The sequence below is a fragment of the Myotis brandtii genome, unplaced genomic scaffold (assembly GCF_000412655.1).
Source record: "Myotis brandtii unplaced genomic scaffold, ASM41265v1 scaffold374, whole genome shotgun sequence".
Taxonomy (NCBI): Eukaryota; Metazoa; Chordata; class Mammalia; order Chiroptera; family Vespertilionidae; genus Myotis; species Myotis brandtii.
Window position 1 is genome coordinate 7,314,143 of NW_005364372.1, and position 18,147 is coordinate 7,332,289.

Consider the following 18,147-nt stretch of genomic DNA (forward strand, 5'->3'; position numbering starts at 1 on the left):
TATTTTTGGAATATTGGGTAGCATTCAACATTAAGACTTCTTTCTATTTGGTAATAAGAGATATGGTGAAAAAGAGTTAACTACTAACACTTCAAAAAGTGACATCTTTTTTCACTTTGCATAGATAGTAACCCATATTGGTGAACTCTATGAATTTTATCATATTATGGTTCACGTGTTGTTTACCAAAGTGGAGAAATAAATATAGGCTAGATGGTTATTTAAAACATGTGACTTTCGTTGTATAATTTCTAAATATATTTACCCTATTATTTAAAAGGGAATATTTATTTCAAGTTTGACCTCCCATAAAAGGTACTTCTTAAAAATCCCTAGGGAGAGATTAAAGGTTATCATAATATCTATTTTGGTACATCAATTAAGGTTAAAAGAGATGCTGTCCACTGTTTCCTAAACTTTTCAAGTAAGAGCCAAGAGACCTTTTAAAATATCTCGTCATCAGTCCTCCTCAGCCCTCATTCCACCCCACAAGTTCAAGAAAGATCAACGTAGAAAACAAGAAATGAGGACCTTGGGGTCACATTCATGTACAAATAATAACTAATAAGCAAATCACTTAGTAACACAGTATGACTTTTCTAAAATAAATAATATTTATTAATTCTATTTTTAAGCCAGTGTGTGTGTTTTTTAATTAGCTTAGTAACTACTTGACCTATCAATCACTTCTGTTATTGATGTTGGGGCTTATATTTGCTTGTCAATATGCTTTCTTTTCATCTTCAGAACCAATCTGGTGATTTCTCACTGCCTAGAGAGCTTTTTACAATGCAAGGTTAAAATAAATAAATAAATAAATAAATAAATAAATAAATAAATAAAATGCAATGGTAACATAAAACACATTTTACCTCCACTTTAAAAAGCAAAACTCAGGGAAAGAAGAAATAACATAATAATTCCTCGGAAATTAAAAAGGAAAATGAAAAAAATCTGAGTTATCTCTTTCTAGAAGTAGAGATGGCCCTAAAAATAGAGATTGATAGAAATCATATTTATGGTGCTCCACATCCAGTGTTAAAATTAAACCTTTTTTAATTTATAAAAGAAAACCTGTCACAAGGGCAATATTGTCCAGAAAATGTTTTAACAAACATGTACAAATCTTATAGGCATTGATGTTAAACATATAAAAATATCTAATCATCCATTAGATAATTTTTACACATGTAACTTTAAGGCCTATGTCAAGTGAATAGAATGCTTGTGTTCTCTGGAAGGGAAATATTCATACAGAAATTGCTTGAGAGAAGTCATAAAGTTTTCCTTTTTGATGCAGGTTCAGTTTTTGGGATTATATTGGTATACCTTATTGAGAGAGAGTGACCCTTTCACCATTTTGTAATATATAAATTTCTAAGTTTAATTTATATCCTTAGCAATATTGCTTTTTTTATATTGACCGTATTACACATTTTTATGATTTTAAGAAAATGGTTATTCTAATAGTTATTTTTATTTTGCCCTTTAATTGGTTTAATAGACAGATCTTAGCATATAATACTAATTTAATACAAAATATCAACCTATGAGAGATTCTTAATCTTTTTTTGTGCCATGGTCCTTTTTGGTAGTTGATTAAGTTTTCAGAATGATATTTTAAAATGCACAAAACAAAACATATAGTCTTATAAATATAACCAATTATGTCGAAATGCAGTTATTTAATGGTGTGACTCTAGTAACACATTAAATAACAGGACCTAGCAATATGTAAAATAACTATCAAAGCAGCAGTGAATGTTAACAATAGTCTGTGATGTTACCAACCACTGTAATGTGATTTTAAAATGTCTCTGATTTCTTCTTGTGATTAAATTTTTGGTAGTGCTACCACTACTGTTGCCTATATTCCTAATTAAAGAAAATGCTGGAGGGAAGGGTGCAAGGTGGACGGGTCAAAAGGAAGGGAAGAGGGGGCATCTATAATACTTTCAACAATAAAGATAGCTTTTAAAAGAAGAAAATACTTAATTTCAGTTGGAGGCTGATGAAAATAAAGATTTTTTTTCTCCTACAGGTTCATACAGACTTTGAAATCTATGAGATCGTTCAATGTGATTTTAATTGCTCAAATTATACAGAGTCCAAAGAGAATGAAGGTTGAAAGAAGTGAGGGACAGTTCATGTAGGGTCATTTGTTCATCCATTTATTCAATTTTTAGAATAATACTTACCTACCAGGCATTGAACTAGTCACCAGGGACACAGTAGTGAACATAAAAGTTGAAGTTGTGTTACCCTCATGACATTTACAGAGTAATGGAGAGTCATACAAACTAGTTTTGAAAAAATTAATAATAACTGCTACAAAAGATTTAAGGGCATGGTACTACTCCAATATATAAAGTGAACATTGATTTAGTGTGGGGAATAAAAGGAGCATTTTCTGAGAAAACAATGACAGAGCAGCTTTAGTTCATAGTTGAGACTGAAAGGAAGTCAAGGTTGCCCCGATGGTTTCTAAGGGAGCCCTTATTTTGTTCTGGAAATTATAAAAATAGCTAATGCCTAAATCATCCAATTCATGAACATTTATTCTTGAAAGTTTAATTTTACATAGTATTGAAAAAGTAGTAATTTCATTTCACCTAACCTTAAATCACCAGGAGAGCCAGGAGATTAAGAGAGAGGAGTGGAGAAGGGGAGAGGGTATGAAGAGGTGAAAGGAGAAAGAGAGGAAAAGAGAGATCAGTATTACTAATCTAATCACTAAACATATAATAGGATAACACAGTTCCCACAGAAAAGTGTAAGGGCATTTTGGATATCTCCGAACATAGATGAGATCCTGGAATGTATAGCAGCTACAAATTAGAAAAGCTTTACAAAAGAACATTTACATTATCTTCGAGGCTCTAACTGCAGGCACAAAGAAATGTGTTTAATTCCACTCTCCCACCAACTGTGGGAACTTTAATAATCTGCTCTTCTCTTTCAGCAGCCATTTTATCATCTTTAAATAGGTGAATATCTATTTGGCACAGGTCTTGAGAATATTAAATGAGATAATATATGGCATGTACCTTTCTCAGCTACTGGCAAGGTAGTAGGTGATCAATAAATGGTAGCTGTATAAATGCTATTGACATGGTAATGATGATGATGCTGATGATGACACTGAACACAACATGATGGGGTTGAATTTATTCACTGTGTTGGGCTGTGGGGAGCTAAGAAACATAGATCCTGACTTCAACAGGTTTATCATCTAGTAGTTGATACAGGACATATTTTTTACTTGGAAAGCTGCATTAATAGGCAAAATGTAAGTCATCTTAGCCTTCTACTCTAAAGGCCAAAAACTCAGTACATTCTATTTTAGCTGAAGCATTTCTTAATGTTGCTACTTTTATTTTCCAAACACAGAACTACAGGAAACCATTTTTTCAAAAGTAATTTTAGACTCTCATCACCAAAATAAACTACACATTAATAATATACAATAATAAAAAACACATTAATTGTTGCTTTTCATAATGCATGTACACTAATCTTTAGGGGGGCCGAGAAGTTTGTGGCTGATGATGACACTGAACACAACATGATGGGGTTGAATTTATTCACTGTGTTGGGCTGTGGGGAGCTAAGAAACATAGATCCTGACTTCAACAGGTTTATCATCTAGTAGTTGATACAGGACATATTTTTTACTTGGAAAGCTGCATTAATAGGCAAAATGTAAGTCATCTTAGCCTTCTACTCTAAAGGCCAAAAACTCAGTACATTCTATTTTAGCTGAAGCATTTCTTAATGTTGCTACTTTTATTTTCCAAACACAGAACTACAGGAAACCATTTTTTCAAAAGTAATTTTAGACTCTCATCACCAAAATAAACTACACATTAATAATATACAATAATAAAAAACACATTAATTGTTGCTTTTCATAATGCATGTACACTAATCTTTAGGGGGGCCGAGAAGTTTGTGGTTGGCTACAATATCAGGCTGATTCTTTATAGAGAATAAAGGGGGGAAAGACAGCCACATTCACTGTTGATGATCTATGCTCTGGATCAATAACTGAAACCTCTCATAACGCAAGAATACTAAGCAATTCTGTTTCATAATAGGTTGTGGAAAGTGACCACACTCTGCATTTCCTGGCTTTGTGGTAGTTTGGGGCTTTCAGTGGCTCCATCAACATAAAGAAAATGAGAGTCTAGTGATCTTCACCTTCATACCCCTGCAAAAATACATGGAAAAACTAACAATCAGAGGAAGCAGACAGATCTATACGGTAGTTCAAGTTTCAGACCAAGTCCATCTCCACATACACTTTCACATTTCAAAGTGCTTTAAACTTCTAAGTGTTATGTGGGCCAAACTATTAACACTTGGAACGGATTTCTTCTCTCAAAATGAATGATACTGCATTGTCTTTGAGCAGAGGGAATGTCCTTTTCAGTTCAGTTTGTTAAACTAACTTCACTTAATTCATTATTTCCTAGGTGATCATCATGTAATATTATTAAACTAGTTTTTACTTATTGAGGAAAATTAAGTTCAGAATCAAGAACCTTATCACATTCTCCGCTTAAACTTTTGAAAGCATGAGATTGACGTAGTCAGAATTGTCTCATTCTTCTTTTTTTCAGCTTTATGCGGGTATAATTGACAAAATCATTGTATATTTCATGCACAACATGGTGATTTGCTATTTATATACATTGTGAAAGGATTTCCACCAACAAATTAACACATCACCTGACATAGTTAACTTTCCTTTTAATGTAGCAGAAGCCTTAAGCTTTTAGCAAATTTCAGTTATACAATAAAGTGTTATCAACTATAATCCCCATATTATATATTAGATCCTCTTGTCTAATTCATCTTAAAAGTTTTTACGAGCCTCTCCTTATTTCCCTACACCCCATCCCCTGGCAATCATCATTCTACTCTCTGTTTCTACAAGTGTGACTTTTTTTAAAAAGATTCTACATATAAGTGATACCATACAGTATTGTCTTTCTCTGGCTGGCTTTTTTACTTAGCATAATAACCTCGGTTTCATTCATGTTGTTGCAAATGGTAGGCTTTCCTTCTTTGTTATTTATTTTATCTTTTCTTTCCTTCTTTTTTAAAGGCTGAATAATATATCACATTTTCTTCACCCATTCATCTGTGGATGGACACTTGGGTTGTTTCCATATCTTGCCTGAAATAAACATGGGAGTAGAAACATTTCTTTAAGATAGTGATTGCAATTTCTGTGGATATATATCCAGAAGTGGGATTGCTGTATCATATAATAGTTCTTATTTTTAGTATCTTGAGGAACCACTACACTGTTTTCTATAGTGGCTGTACTAGTTTCCATTCCCACCAACAGTGTACCAAGGTTCCTTTTTTCCCCATATCTTCTCTAACATGTTTGTTAATTTATGGATGATGCCATTATGACAGGTGGGAGGTGATATCTCATTGTGGTTTTGATTGGCATTTCCCTGGTGATTAGTGATGTAGACCACCTTTTCATGTACCTGTTGACCCTTTTCATATCTTCTTCAGACAAAGATCTATTCAGGCCCTTTGTCTATTTTTGTAATTGAGTTGTTTGGTTTTTTGACATTGACTATTTTTTTTTCTGAAAATGACTATCACAGTTTCCTTTGCTGTACAGAAAGTATTTAATTTGATATAGTACCACTTGTTTATTTTTCCTTTGGGTTGCCTTTGATTTAGGTGTCAAATTCAGAGAATCATTCCCAGATCAACATCAAGGAGCTTATCTGCAGTTTTCTCCTAGGAGTTTTACAGTTTTAGGCTTTATGTTCAAGTCTTTAGTCAAACATTTTGAGTTTATTTTTGCTTTGGAGTAAGATGAGGATCCAGTTTTATTCTTTTCCATTTGGCTATCTAGTTTTCCCGACACTATTTACTGAAGAGACTATCCTTTCCCTATTGTATATCCTGGGTTCTTTTGTGGAAAATCAACTGGCCATATAAGTGTGAATTTCTTTCTGGGCCCTATATTCTGTTCTATTGATTACTTGTCTGTTTTATGATAAGAGCATCCTATTTTGATTACTATATCTTTAAATATACTTTGAAATCAGAAAGTGTGATGCCTCCTGCTTTTACTTCTTTCTCAAGATTGCTTTGGCTGTTTGGAATCTTCAGTGGTTCTGTACAATGTCTGATCATTCTCAATGTCCTTATACTCTAAGATTCTGATTAAACAAAGAGCTACCAGGGTGGCATAATAACACACACACAAACACATGGTGTCCAAAAGTATACACACTTAGAATAATTATAAAGACAGTATTTCATAAAATACATTTGATTTTCAAAATTGAGTTACCACTTGTTAAGGTGTGTATATATTTCTTGGGACATCCTGTATATTTATGTATTAGAAGTTGATGTTGGAAAATTAGTAAGTTATTATTAAAAGGGTAAAATATATAATTTTTAATATTAAATGTCAATATATTGATTTTTTATTACAAACCAATATAAGATAACTAGTATTTAATTTTTGTTTTACTAATATAATGGCTAAGATGGCAAAAGAAATTCTGGAATATCCCAGACTTTACAAAAATAATAGAACTGAATGAAATGCCAGCATACTGCAGAGAACTGTGCAAAGTATAACCACTTCAAGGGCCTTGAAATGAGAGATAACCCTTTGTCTGGGGGCTTACTAACAACACACCCATCTAGGCATAAAAGAAAGAAATTTCACCTTTTGGGCTCTTTTATTTGCTCTCTGGATAAAATAGAGCATTTTCTCTCTAAGTTGCCAAGAAAGGTCTAGAGCTACATTACTATCCTGACTGAAGAGCAGCATATTAGCGTTGTTACTAATGTGAAAAGCACACGAGATTTCAATTATTATTGACCAAAGTTGACCAGTGGCAAAAACTTTGAGGCCTACATAACCAAGGTGATACATACGCCTTTTATTTCTTGGTACTACGTGTTAGTATAGTCACACACACACACACACACACACACACACACACACACACACACATTTAGATAATGTATTACCAAGTAAGCCTTAGAATCTACTGAAATTTAATATGGCCCTAGCTGAACTTTATTTATGACCTTTGGTCTATACCAGACATAAGCCATAAAGAACATTGTTTCAATCTGTTTTAATTTTACTTCATGATTCTGTCTCAGAAAGTTTTAAAACATGTTTAAGTGCCTGATGCACATAACCCTATATAATTTTGATTAACGTGTTGGCAGTTTTACAAAATGTTTGTTTTTAATTACCAAAAGGAACCAATCCATATTAAAAATTAAATGGTTGCAGTTTTTTAAAACTCTGGCTGCTTATTAAGCTAGAGTTAGCCATAAAAACATTTTTGGCTGCCCTACAACAGAAGAAAGATTTATCTAAGCTACACTATTAAAAAATCCATTTAGGCTGTCGACAAGTTTGTCAAATATCAACCGAATATGATTTAAAGATTCAAGGCCATGAAAAAGAAATATTCTTTGGCCTGTTGTAGGCTCTATATGGTCTCAAAGAATCAGAGGAGAGTGACAGGCTGGCACAAGAACAAGAGAAAGACAGAGAGTGCCTGGGGTTGTGGAGTTTGAGGGCTAGTCAAGTCTTTCTCCAAGTGCCTGTTATCTGGGTCAGCCCGGCTCTGACATCCATATTCCCAACTGTTTCCTCTGTGTGTGCATTCCTGGTCGGGTTCTATGCCAGGTCACCTTTACAATTATGGTTTTATTAGTCTCATTGTAAGTATATTTTGTATTGTAATTCCATTTCTCTCCCCCCCCTCCCCCTCGGCCCTAAGACACTTTCCTTCTGTCAAATACACAGGCATTGATCATTTGCCACAATTTCTAATGGATAACAAGTGATAAGCATTCGATGCATGTCCATAGGGAGCTCACAGCCTAGTAATTATCTGGTAAAACTATTAACAAAAAGCTAGACCATGAATAAATTTTTACAATGTCAGATTTTTAACATTTTTTTATTCCTAAATTCCTCTGAATACATTACTTAAATCCTCACAGTCTCTCTTTTCATAGGTCAACATTACTAGTCCTCATTCATACATAAATAACATTGCCATGATTTTCAATCCCAATGCCATATCCATTAAATAAATAGTTGTATAACAAACATAAGTGTGTTATCTTAGAAATTATATGTTTTGAGTTCCTAGTGAAATCAATACTACTTACTCCAATATCCTTTTAAGGAATCAAACGTACATTTGGCAGTAATCCCACACCAAAACAAGAAAGATAAATTCAAAAGAAAAATCAAGACTTTTGTGTATATATATAATCTGCAAATTTAGTTTACCAAATTCCCTTTGTGAAATCGACATGTTTTCTTAATAACTGTGTCCAGTACTTTCTTCCCTAATGTAATACAGTTGGAATATGCTCAGTATGCTGAATTATACTCAGAGTACCCTTCATATTGGATGAATAAACACCTCTTGGTATAGCTGCTAAGGTCATGACAATGGTGTCTTCACAGTGAAGTACTTCAGCAATGGGAGCTATTCTATATATCTTGCTACCTTGTTCCAGAGGTGGCTGGAGATTCAAGTCAAATCAGTCCAAAACATAGGATTTTGAAGCCTGGAAAAGGGAAGTTTAGAGGCTTGAATCATATTAATGGCAATACTTTGTAGAGCACTCATGGCTGGCTATGGCTGAGGCCACTGAAGCTTCCGTAATCACAAAATTTTTTAAGTATCAATTACTCACCTCTTCTAGGAAGTCAAAGATATATTACCTGATCCTTCCAATACATTGTCTTTCATGTTTGGGTTAACAAGAAAGAATTACTTTGGGCCCTGGCCGGGTGGCTTAGTTGGTTGGAGCAAAATCCTGCACACCAAAAGGGGGCAGGTTTGATTCCTGGTCAGGGCACATACCCAGGTTGTGGGTTTGATCACTACTGAGAGTATTTGCGGGAGGCAATTGATGTGTTTCTCTATCACGTATATGTTTTTCTTTCTTTCTCCCCCTTCTCTCTCTCCCTTTCTTTTTATTTTCCTCTCTCACTAAAAATCAATTCAAAAAATATAATTACTTTGAGAATATAATAAAATAGTAGAATTTTTAAAGAACTAAAAGTGATCTCAGTTATTTCATTCAAAACTGCCTTTAAAGGTGAGGAACTGAAGCCGAGAGGAAATAAGAACTTTGCCCAAATTTATGGGGGAAAAAAAGTATTTTAAATGAGCATATCCTCAATACAATGTGATGACTTAAGTTGCTAGAAACAGCATTTGAAAATGGCATTTGGTCATATATTTGAATTTTCAATGATATAGACTTTGTTGAAAATTTGCCATATTATTTCTGAAGTTCATCAGGTATAATCCTTATGTCTGATGTTGACAAAATGCCCAAGATAGCAAGTGAAATAAGGCAAAGCACATAATAAATGATATTATTTCATGAGAATAAAAGGAAAATATATTTGTTTTGTTATGGCATAGAATGTCTCTGATAAAAGGAGTTGTCAGATATTTAAGGAGCTGGGGGAGCAGTTTACAAAGAAACTTACTTTTCTTTGTTTTTCCATTTGTAAATGTTGAATATATGCACGTATTATCAAATCTTAAAAGAAATAAAACTCATCAAAAAGTAAGTGTGTGAATATAGCTAAGAAAATTGTAGTAAAATGACAAGAATAATGGGAAGAGACTTGTGTTATAAAATATTAAAATCTATAAAGCTACTGTAATTAAAACAGTGTATTATCATAAGACAAATTGATAACTAGCTAGGTGGAATGGGAAAAGGATCCAGAAATAAATCCAGATAGAGGTGGGAATTTAATATATGGTTTTAAAAAGAGGATTGAAAACATTTACTATCACATGTTGGGACAATTCACTATCAATTTGGAAAAAAAAAAATAACACACACCATAACAAAAGTAAATGCCAAGTGATTTAATACATGAGTAGCAACAACAGATAAATGATAAAAGTAGTAGAAGAAAATATTTGATGAAACTTTTATTACCTTGGGTGTGTGAAATAGCTTCCTTTAAATAACACACAATTCAGAAATCATAAAATTTATTGATAAAATTTTTTTTAAAACTTTATTATAAAATATACCAGGAATAAATTTATTTAAAAAGCAGATAAAAACTAAGTAACAAAGGAGAAATACCATACTAAGATACAAGCAGAACTTATTGAAATAAAAACAGAGGTGCAAAGGAGGCTCAACAAAAAACTATTTCTTTTATATATTTCATTAGTTTTATCCTTTGGGAAAAAACTAATGAAATATATAATCTTCCAATAAGGAAGATTAAAAAAGAATAAATTATAAAAGATGAATAAAAAAGAAAAAAACAATTTGGAAACAAGACATAACCAGGGATATCATAAAGGATGAAAATAATAAACACAAGTAAGTTCTATTAATAATATTAAAAATATACAAGTCTATCAATAAATAAATAAAATAGGGGAATATTTTGTAAGCTATTAAATATTAAAAATAATGAGATAGAATCATTTATTTATGTTGATCTGGAATAATGTCAGTGATATAAAGTTATCAAATTCAAAATATATTGAATAATGCCAGTTAGTGGGAGGGGTAGAAAACAGTGGTGGGGGTTGGAAATTATGATAGACATGAAATAGTTAACAGTGATTGTCTTTAATGCTTGGAGTTAGAAGAAGAATGTAGGGAATTTTTACTTTTCACTTGATATATTTTTCTAAAATTTGGAAGGTGAATAGTTGTTCACCTTAAGTAATGATACATTAAAACATGGACAAACAAAAATAATAATTAGTGGCTTCTCAAATAAGTGAGAAGTATGCTTGCTGATTCTGAAAAATATGCATAAGTATTCAAGCATGGCTTGCTCAAGTGTTGGAAAAAATGCATACATCGGCGGGGGGAGTTATTGAAATATCATCTTACTTTAATTCTAATATTTTGTCTGTATTGTTAACATGAAAAAATTGCTGGGCATTTTGACTATTGGCTACTGAGGCAAATGCCAAAGGCAAAAGCAGCCAGGAAGGAAATGATTTTCCAAAACCTCCTAAAGTAGAAAAATAAATTACAAATGTGTGCATGTGTGAATGTGTGTGTGTGTGTGTGTGTGTGTGTGTGATTATATAGTCAAATGCTTACATGTCTACATCAATTTTTATACAAAAATAATATGTAATATACAAATAAAATCTGATTAATCTATATATAAATTCTTATCTTACAGATTCACTTAAAAAGTTAATGGAAAAGAGCACTGAATGGGTTACCTTGTCACAAAAGATTGCCATAAGAATTCAGAAGACTGTAAATACGTTAGACAGAGTGTCCAGGTTGGAGAATATAGAAAAATATTAGTATTGGGTATATTATGACATATTTCTTCATTATTAGAACTTTCTCAAGGAAATAATTGCCAGTTGTGTCAAGTAGGTGATTTCTATGTAGGGAAACCAAGGCAGGCAGGCAGGCAGGCAGGCATGCTGCACACTATGTCATGGCCTCGTCTCCAGTAAAGCTAAAGTGATACATGGGACTAAGCCAACCGTTCTTCCCAAGCCCCAGCAGTTCCTTCCTCCTTGCTCAACCCACCTCAGTTAAGTGACACGATATCCAAGGAATAATCTGATTGCAGTAGGCACCCCATTCAGAAGTTGTTTGCTCATAATGTTTCTTATACTAAAGTCATCTTTTTTACATTAACCTGGTTTACCAGCAGGCTTCATGATTCCATTTGAAAAATGCTTCCTTACAATTCATCTTCTATTGGTAGTTTTGTTTTTATTCTTTTTGTGGTCTTCCATCTACTAAATTTATAATACAAACATTGTTACTATATTAGTAGGGTATCCACATTTTATAAAAATGGGATATCTTTCTATTAGTAACTGTCACCATTATTATACTTGAGTTGGTCCCAGGTAAAAGCTAAATAGAAAAGCAGGAGACACAATAGTCTCCAGGAAATTGTCTACCTTGCTTATGGGGCCTTGAGTTCATCTTTATCCTGCCACTAATGTGCAATTGAATTAGGTAATGCAAACTTCTCCTGGTTGTTTACTCATATTTCTCTCTGAAGAGTCAGATATATAAACTCAGTTAAAAATGCAGGAGGTTGGAAGGTAACCATAGATTTTAAACCCACAGCTACAATAATTTATTCTCCCAGGAAAGATATACTAGTTAGGTTGCTGTTATAAATTGAAAAATCTGAGGGATGGGAACCATCTGAGCCTGAATAACTCTGAAACCAAGTAATAACTTTACAAATAGGAATTTCAGATGAAAATGACATGTACCAGAGAGGCATAAGATGAAATAGATATTCTGAATACAATACAAAATTGTACATGTGGAGATAAATGCGGAGGTGACATACTACGTAAATCAATGATTCTGATACTTGTTTTCTTTCCTTGGCACTGCTTCTTTTTCCTCCCCTGGGGTTTCCGTGTCTCCCTAGGTTCTGTTGCTCCTCTCTTTTACTCTTCTCCCTGTTCATAAACTTACTGAGGTGAGTCATTTCTTCACAGGATACTCTCAAATACAATATCTAGTCCCAATCACTCTCTTACACTTCCTACAAATTGTAAAGATTCCTGGGGGTCCAGCACTAGAAGAAACAGAAAAGGCCATGTAGCCTTCAGTCATTCTGTACACAGATCCCTTCTGCCACATCCCAAACAAATGGTAGTTAGTTTGGCGAGTAGAGGCAGGGAGAAAGAAGTCTGAGTGCTTAAGCTGGCTAATTGGGACCCTCATCCATCATTACATAGTGTTTCTGTGTTTCCTATTTTTTCTCCAGGACTGTTGGATTCTCAAAGAGAAATCTCTTAGGGCTTTATGGCTGGTGTTCTGGGAGCAAGGTAGGAGATAAAGCCTAGTGTGCTGACTGGAACTTGGTCTTGCTTTCCATTCATTCCTCTCTCCAGCTCCCCATCGGACTGGGTGACCCCAAGCCCTGAACTTCTCTAGCACAGTTTCTTTAGAGTAAACTTCCGGTCCTACTGATTATGGAGGCATTGAAGGGATGCAGGGCTGTTAGAGAGTTGGAAATCCGGGATAGGGAGGAGGCAGCTACACATTTTTAGTGCAGACTTTAAACCAATATCCCTATCTTCACTCCCATGCCTCACATCTTAACTTCCTTATTAACTTCAAGCGCTGAGTCTCCCCCAGATTTTACAGTTTGGAGTTTGGATTGGTCGATATCTTCAGCAGATACATAAACACTTAGCCTCCTCCACTAATCTAGTGAGTTACCTCCACTCCTGCTTCCTATCTTCCAAACATGGGCTAAGAATTCTAGCCCATCGATTTCTCTTCTCCAGTTTTCTCTCAACCTTGTGGGTTTATACCTTTTTAAATTCCTTTATTGGCATATCAGTGGGATTCTCAAGAGACAAAAATAAGCAATGAGACAAATGGATGTGGGGGTCAAAGTTATGGAAATATCTGTGTTTACATTAAGAAAGCATATAACGTGCATGCTCTTTAAACTCGATATATTGTCTAATTCTTCAATTTTCCTTCCTAAAAAGAATGATGCCAATGATAACACTAAGACAACATTTTTTAAAATATATTTTATTGATTTTTTACAGAGAGGAAGGGAGAAGGACAAAGAGTTAGAAACATCGATCAGCTGCCTCCTGCACACTCCCCACTGGGTATGTGCCCGCAACCAAGGCACATGCCCTTGACCAGAATCGAACCTGGGACCCTTGAGTCCGCAAGCCGACGCTCTATCCACTGAGCCAAACCAGTTAGGGCAAGACAACATTTTTTAAAAAGCAAGAAAGAAGTCTGAGAAAGGTTGAGATAAGTTTTATTTTTAAAGAGATATGGCAACTCAGCAGGTCTATAGATATCACTTAGAAAAACTAAAACTTTGATTTTTATTACAGAACTGAAATATTCATGAACTGAAATGCCACAGTATGTCATTATCTTGGGCCTTCATCTGCAGTCACTGTGATTTAGATCAAGATCAACAAGTGAGAGACCATGTGTCAATTGCCTGTTTTTGTAAACAAAGTTTTATTGGAACACAGACACTTCCATTCACTCACTTATTGTCTGTGGCTGTTTGGGTGCTACAAACACTGTTAGTTACACTGGAATTGTGGAGTTACATATACATTTAATCAAAGCCAGATTTCCTTCCTATTAATATACATGTACTACCTGGTCTTGTACATAAAATGTTCACTGACATCTGCTTTAGATGGCTAAGCTGCAGAGATATGAGTTAATGGCTATTTTGTTAAAAATAAATAAGCGGAGAATCATATGTGAAGAGTAGCCAACATTTTATCTTTATTTCTGAATTAAGTAAAAAAGATTATTAAATTATGTTGCCTCTTAAGTATAAAAGGCAAGTAAAAACAATGCCTTATTTACAGGTCATATTTGAAACATATTAAAGTCAAAATTCATACATGGGCTAAACTTGTTATATCATTAATCTAGTTACATAAAGAATCAAAGTATCTGGCAACCTGATTATCTTCATTCACTTTAATCATTGTGGACACAACACTCTGCAGGGAATAAAGGACACCTCAATGTGAGTCATCTTGCTATTAATACACTCTATGGCCTTGGGCAAGTCACAATCCCTCTAGATTTAAGTTTCCTTGTCCATAAAGACAGGTGATTAAATTGCATGGTCTTGCATGGACTGTGATTCTATAAGGTTGTGAAAACAGTGCAGTTAACAGTTTGGCCCCTTGCACATACTATTATTAGGCTGTTCCGCTAGTTTTAATATTTAAAAGAACAGTGTCAAGCACTAAAATGAGGAATACTGAATCTGTGGCTATGTTATGATTTCTCTACTTCTCTACTTTATTTGGGTTGCCTTAGGAAAATCATTTATGCAATTTCATGCTCCAGTTTCCTTTTTACTAAAGCAGCAATAATAGCATTTGTATCTTAGTATATCAAAATATACTCTTTTTTTTGGGGGGGTGGAACTATTTGGAAACACTTGGGATCAAAGAGGTATATAAATATAAAATTTTTAGTTTTAGATTAAGTTGAGGTTATTATAATATTTCAAAAAAATACCTAATCTTGCCCTTTAAAATATTGCATATAGAATGCAAATTAAATGCTAAATTTTGCATAGTCCTTGCTCATGTGTGAAAAAATTAGATATTCTGCATCGTAGACAACTCTTCTGAAATAATGTCACCATGTAATATCACTGTTAGCTTTCCCAGCTGAGAAATGCCGTTTTCATGAATAGTGATAAGAAAGGAATTTGAATGGAATTTTACATTCTCATGCCTTGTTACATAAAATTGTCACTCAGGACTATAAATTTTATCCCTTTTATACCAAATATAAACTAACCATTTCAAATGTGTAGCATAGGTTTAGATGCATTTCTTCCTATTTAATTTTTAAATGTCAGGTAAACAATGTTAGGTAAAGAGAACTCCAGATATGATTAGTAAGTATTAAATACATTTAATCAAAGCCATGATTTCCTTCCTATTAATATATAATATTAAAAACCTTACTATTTATGCACTATATAGCAATTGGGAATGTTTGCCTTAGTAATCTAACTTAGAGTATAAGTTTTACATAATAAGAATTTTAAAAGGTCTGGACCTTTCAATAATATGGTAAAATTACTTCTTTTTAAATATTCTTTCTTAGTGTTTGATGACTTATATTAGTAATTATAATACTCAAATTTTATCTTGATATTTAAGTAGAAAAGATGATTTTTACATTAAATGAGCTTAAATGTGGGAGACAGTATATTAATGAAAAATACTCTAAATAAACATAGTAGTCAGTAGTTTTTTTAAAAAATCCACTTATCTGTGTATGATACAGGGGTTGGCAAAAGTAGGTTTGCAGTTGTGAGTTAAAAAAACAGAGTTTATTCTTGCATCACTATTTATTCTTGTATTGTATATTTTTCCATATGAACAACTGTAAACATACCTTTGCCAAAGCCTGTATAATGGTCAGAAAAATTAGTGCTGTTCTTGAAGACCCTATCATTGTTCCCTGAGCTGAAATTAATCATTTGTTACAAGGTGTCTATAAAGTGAACTGCTCTTTGTCTGAAGGAGTGCATGCTAACATAGCCAACCTTAGGAAGAAATGCCTAATGAAAGTGAAAGATTGGGGAGTGCAAAAGCAACTATTTTATTAAAATGGACTTCTTTTTATACTATTTTTGTCCTTTAGAATTTCTTTACTTGTATCACTGTTCCATCAAAACAGATTGATTGTGTATATTGATTTACAGTCACAATTTAGGGCCATATTTCTGGCCTTGCTTTTATATCAATGGTACATTTTACCCATATCCTATCATACCAAGCTTTCACTTCATTTATAAACATTTTCCTAGTTGTCTATAGCTTTCCCTTTAAGTTCAGGTGAAGCTCAATTTAGTTAACTTTTACAGTAGTTTTTTTCTTGTTGTTGTTGTTTTCTTTTTATGTCTAGCCTTAAAAGTGTTTTGTTTTCTATCTGAATTTCTACTTTGACTCCTTACATAGCATTTCTCTTCTGATCATTCTGTCCATTGCAGCCACCACAACATTCTTATCTTAAGTAATGAACAAGATCTAGGATAGTTGAGGTGCACTTCTACCTACTGATGAAACTGAAACTAGAATCCTTTTGTTCACAAAGTCAACTCTATCTGACTCCTCAGACATTCTTCATCATGCACAATCCTATAAATTAATGGTAATATGTTACATACCCCACTCTCAGCAACAGGACTAAACATGCTACTGAATTTAGGCTAAGGGATTCCTGGGAAGTTGATATGAAAATATTTGAGATCTTCTAGGTCATTATGATTACGGTTCTTCTCTCTAGATGAGATGGAAGGCTATTAGAAAATTTCAGGGAGAGGAGTTATGACTTAACATTTTAAAAGGATTACTCTTGCCGCATGGGGAATGGTTGTAGGGGAATCATGACATAAGCAAGAAGAGTCTTAATAACAAAATAGCAGAAACTGGGTCCTGGCTGAGTCTCTCAGTTGGTTAGAGCATCACCCCAATACATCAAGGTTTTGGGTTCGATCCCCGGTGAGGGCACATGCAAGAACCAACCAATGAATAAGTGGAACAATAAATTTATATATATCCCTCTCCCTCTCCCTCTCTTTCCCCAAGAGAAATTGTTTTTTAAAAATAGCATAGACTGGTTATAAACAGAAAAAATGTATTGCTCAAAGTTCTGGAATCTGGAAGTCTAAGTCAGGGTGCCAGCAAGTCAGGTTCCTGTGACTGGTTTAGGGTTGCAGACTGCTTGCTTCTTCTTGTATCCTCACCTGGTGGAAGGTGCTTTGGGACTCTGGCTCTCTTTTATAAGAGCATTAATCCCATTTATGAGGGCTCCACCCTCATCACCTAAGCACCTCACAAAGACCTCACCTCCTAATGGCACCACACTGGACATCCATTTACATATATAACACCTATCATTCTTACCTTGACATAAATTCTTAAAAATTGAATTATTAGTTTCTGTGTGTGATTTAAAGTTTTGATACATGTCACTAAAGTCCTTACTCCAAATTTTCAACCAATTCATAATTGCCATCTCTTCTATTTTTTTGTCAAATTTTATTAATAAAAAAAATAGTTGTTATATATTGATTTTATTTTATTTATGATACATGTCACTAAAGTCCTTACTCAAAATTTTCAACAAATTCATATTTGCCATTTCTTCTATTTTTTGTCAAATTTCATTAATAGAAAAAAATAGTTGTTATATATTGATTTTATTTTATTTAATCTATATTTATTTTGGTATAAGGCATGAGATTGGGAACTATTGATGTATGCTTTTTTAAATGATTAGCCAATTATCTCAATACCAAATATTTGATTATATTTTCTTCTACTTCAAGTAATACTTCAATAAATTGAGTTACTATATATGTTAGGTTGTGTGTGTTCATATGGTGATGTATTAATTAATAATATAAAATGCGTTTTAAACTTTACCTCAAATGCTCTTCTTCACACAAAAAAATTGGACATATTCTTATAAGAAAAATCTAATTGGGATATTGAGTGGAATTGTGCTAAATTTATAGATTTACTTGGAATGGATCGACATCCTTGCAATATTGAGTATTCACATCTGTTA